At 37.5% G+C, this 4,698-nt stretch overlaps 1 pseudogene; it reads right to left on the bottom strand.

The window, feature by feature from the left end:
* Positions 1 to 3,126: 3,126 nt before the first annotated feature.
* LOC115292831 lies at positions 3,127 to 4,576 on the bottom strand (annotated as a pseudogene).
* Between the last annotated feature and the right edge of the window lie 122 nt (positions 4,577 to 4,698).

The following is a 4,698-nucleotide window of genomic DNA, read 5'->3' as shown; positions in this document are numbered from 1 at the left end:
GTTTTTGACCAATTTTGTGTTAATTTTGCATATGGTTTAATTTGCTAGTGGATATCCAATTTTCTCAAATCATTGTAAAAAAAAGATGTCCTTTCCTCATTGCATGGTCTTGGCACCCTTTTCTTGATCATATATGTAAGATTTATTTCTGGGCTCTCTATCCTATTCTATTCGTTTATAGGTGTCTCTTATGCTGCTACCACACTCTTTTGATTACTGTAGTTTTGTGGTAAGTTTTGAAATTAGGATATGTGAGATCTCCGATTTTGTTCTTCACTTTCAAGATTGTTTTGGTTTTCCATATGAATATTAGGATGGAATTTTCTATTTCTGCAAAAACATCTTTGCGTTTTGATAGGGATTGCATTGAGTTTGTAGATCACTTTGGGTTGTATTAACATCTTACTAAATTTAAGTCTTATAGTCCATGAACATGGGTTGTCTTTCCATTTGTTTTTGTCTTTAATTTCTTTCAGCAATGTTTTATAATAATTTTCAGCATACACGTTTTTTTGTCTTTATTGTTAAGTTTATGCTTAAACACTTCATTCTTTTTGATGCTATTGTAAATAGAATTGTCTATTAATTTCCTATTAAGATTGTTCATTGTTAGTATGTTGAAATGCAATTGATTTTTAAGCATTGGTTTTGTGTCCTTAAATTTTGCTTAATTCATTTATTAATTCTAACAGTTTCCTTTGGTAGAGTATTTAGGGTTTTAAACATATAAACTCATGTTATCTATGAACAGAGATAATTTTACTTCTTTTCAATTTGGATGCTGTTTCTTTTTCTTGCCTAATTGCTCTGCCTAAAACTTTTCATAGTATGTTGAATAGAAGACATAACAGTGGGAATCCTTGTCTTATTCCTGAGGAAAAGTCTTTCAACATTGAGTATAATGTTAACTGTGGGTTTTTCATATATGACCCTTATGTTCTTTTTATTCCTACTTTGTTGTGTGTGTGTTTTTTTTAATGTTTTATTTATTTTTGATACAGAGAGAGACAGAGCATGAGAGGGGGAGGGGCAGAGAGAGAAGGAGACACAGAACCGGAAGCAGGCTCCAGGCTCTGAGCTAGCTGTCAGCACAGAGCCTGACGCGGGGCTCGAACCCATGAATGTGAGATCTGACCTAAGCCGAAGCCGGAGGCTTAACCGACTGAGCCACCCAGGCACCCCTGTTGTGTGTTTTTATCATGAATGTATTTGCATTTTTAATAACCAGAAATTTTCACACACAAAAGAATCAAGATTTCTATCCCTTATTTTAAAATCTTAAAATCTTTTAACACTGAATTTACATTTCGTTATGGTCTTTGAAGCTAAATTAGCAATTACTCTCTTTCTACAGCATGTTCTTCAGACATAATATCCATCTAAGCTTTTTCAATCATTTTGCACATCTAGAGGGATTTACTTTTCGGCTTCTGTTATCATAATAGCAAACATTTACTCAGTGCTTATTGGTGCCAGATATTGTCCTAAGTTTTTTGCATATATTAACTTAATGTACACAATGTACCCCTGTGTAGTAGTTATTATTACCCCCCTTATCTGATAAAGAATCTAAAGCATAGATCTAGTAAGTGGTGAAATGAACAAATATGGTAGTAGAGTAGGAAATGGTAATGAAGAAAGAATTGATCGGGGAAAAAAGATCTGTATTATTTTATACATAATTTTTTAAAGTTTATTTATTTGTTTTGAGAGCACACATGATCAGAGGAGGGACAGAGAGAGAGAAGAAGAGAGGGAATCCCAAGCAGGATCTGCACTATGAGCACAGAGTCTGACATGGGGCTCGAACCCACAAACTGTGAGGCCATGACCTGACCTGAAGTCAAAAGCCAGACACTTAACTGACTGAGCTCCCCAGGGGCCCTGATTTTATATATAAATTGAAGACTAAGGCAAGTGCTTATACTTTGTGACAGTAAAGTTGCCTCACTTATTTCAAGATATGTGGTTATGTGCCAGGTACTTGAGGCTGATAAAAGTCTGAAGGCTGATGTTACTGTGTGCCTTCCTGCGTGGGTATACAAACTAAATCTTAGTTGTTTAGCCCAGAGTGCTACAAGTACTGGGCTTTGTGTCTGATTGCAAGAATGAAGTAGTGGCACTGATGGGAGAAGCAAGTATTTCTACAATGGTAATCAGAAACTCTAGAAACTTCTTTGGACTTTGAGGGATCTGAATTGTTTACTGGGACTAGAAAAAAAGACCTCTTGTTTTATTTTACAATTTTTTAAAATGCTTATTTATTTATTTTGAGAAATAAAGAGAGAGAGTATTAGGGATGAACAGAGAGAAAGGGAGAGAGAGAGAATCCCAAGCAGGCTCCATGCTATCAGCACAGAGCCCTATATGGGGCTGAATCCCACAAACTCTGAGATCATGAGCTGAGCTGAAATCAAGAGTCAGATGCCCAACCTACTGAGCCATCTGTGCACCTTGACCTCTGTGCTTAAATAAAGGCTGTGTGTATATGGAAACTCAGAACAAAAAACCTTTAAAAAACCTTTTCTGGCGTCTCTTTCTATAGGAACTGCAAGACATTACACTTTATTTTTTAGGTCGAAAGAACATGTCAGCTGACTTGCTGCTCATGTCAATATGTTTCTTTTCAAAAGAAACACTAGTTCAGTATTTAAAAAAATTAAAAAGTAATATAAATTTAGCTGAAGTTTCTTTGAGAAATACCTGTAGTATACATGTCCTTTTTCACCTACCCATCACTATATGATTTCTTCTGATAACAGAACCGTGATTTTCCTTGGAGAATGAGCTCTCCTCCATTCTTTGTGCCCAGACTAAGGCATAAAGTTGAGTACATGTTTCAGAATTTGCTAATAAGACATAATTCCAAGACTTTATTGGAATTACTTGGAAGTAAATGCTCTGTTTCTACTTGAATTGTTAACTGTAAGGATAGCATAATTTGAACACTGGGGAAAGGTGGGGAGGTAGGAAGAAATCACTAAATGTGAATAAATTCTTTGAAGTCAAAGAGAATAGAGACCATATCCTGATCACATTGTTTGCACTCTGGATCCAGCCATACCTGAAGCTATCTATACAGATATGTATTTTTCAAATATTAAGCTACAAATATTCCTTTCTTTTAAGTTAAAAATTCCTTAATTTTTTATTCCTGGTACCACTACCACAATTTACAGGGCAATATACCTGATGTAATGAAAAGAAAAAGAAAAAGACAAAGCTACAACAGATAAAAGACCTCAGGAATGTACATCTAATTGACACTACATTGCATTAATCAATAGCTGCACTTTTTGCAAACTGTGGCTATGACAGTCCTGAACAAGAAGGGTTTCCTGTTTAAGCTGCAGTAACTTTTCTGACTATGGATCATCGTTCCTTCTGTGGCAGATTTTTACAGTTCCTCTAATGCATTTGGGACGACTGTCTCAAAGTTACCTGCAGCTTTCCTGACAACTCCTCGCTCTCTCTCCTGCTAAGAACTGTAGCCCTTTTTTTCTGAAAATTTTTAGAATCTTCTGCTACCATATCCACCACCTCCACCACCAGATCCATAACCACCACCATAGGGACTGCACGAGCTTCTTCCACCAAAACTGCCCCCCTTCATGGGTCCATAATTTGATTGCTGTTGTCCATTATAATTCCCAAAATCATTATAGTTCCCACCACCACCATAGTTACCTCCAAAATTTCCTCCTTCATTGTAACCGTCATATCCTCCACTACTGCCACCATAGCCACCTCCTTGGTTTCCATATCCTGGTCCACCACCACCATAGCCTCCTCTACTACTATAACCAGGGCCACCACCATAGTTGCCACCATCACCTCCAAATCCATTATATCCACCATCACCTCCTCCATAACTACATCTGCTGCCACCACCTCCACCATAGCCTCCTCTTCCACCAAAGTTTCCACCGCGGCCAAAGTTACCACCACCTCCAGAGTTTCCTCCACGACCCATAAAGTTGCCAGATCCACCTCCACGACCTCTTTGTGATCCGGCAGACTGCATTTCTTGTTTAGAAAGGGCCTTTTTCACTTCACAATTATGCCCATTAATAGTGTGGTATTTCTGAACAATGATTTTATCAACTGTATCATGATCATCAAAGGTTACAAAAGCAAATCGTCTCTTTTTTCCACTCTGCCTGTCCTCCATTACTTCTATGGTTTCAATCTTGCCATACTTTTCAAAGTAGTCTCTCAAATTATATTCTTCTGTATCTTCTTTAATACCACCAACGAAAATTTTCTTCACAGTTAGATGGGCACCAGGCTTTATAGAATCCTCTCTAGAAACTGCTCTCTTTGGTTCCACTACACGCCCATCAACCTTGTGTGGTCGAGCACACATCGCTGCATCTACCTCTTCCACACAAGAGTAAGTCACAAAACCAAAACCCCTGGAATGTTTTGTTTGGGGGTCTCTCATCACCACACAATCTGTAAGTGTGCCCCATTTTTCAAAATGTTCTCTTAAAATATCATCTGTAGTTACAAAGCTCAAACCACCAATAAACAGTTTTCTCAACTGTTCTGGTTCCTTTGGATCATGGCCCTCCATTTTGAGACTGGACTCGCCTCTTCCAACTCGAGTTCAATATGGGACCAAATATTCCTTTTCTTAAGTCAATTTGAGTTTTTTTGATACTTGCAAGAAAAATCCCTCAATGCACATAAGAATTC

The sequence above is a fragment of the Suricata suricatta genome, chromosome 5, assembly GCF_006229205.1.
Source record: "Suricata suricatta isolate VVHF042 chromosome 5, meerkat_22Aug2017_6uvM2_HiC, whole genome shotgun sequence".
Lineage (NCBI taxonomy): Eukaryota > Metazoa > Chordata > Mammalia > Carnivora > Herpestidae > Suricata > Suricata suricatta.
The sequence above is the reverse complement of the archived record's forward strand: the minus strand, read 5'-3'. Positions and strand labels throughout refer to the sequence as shown.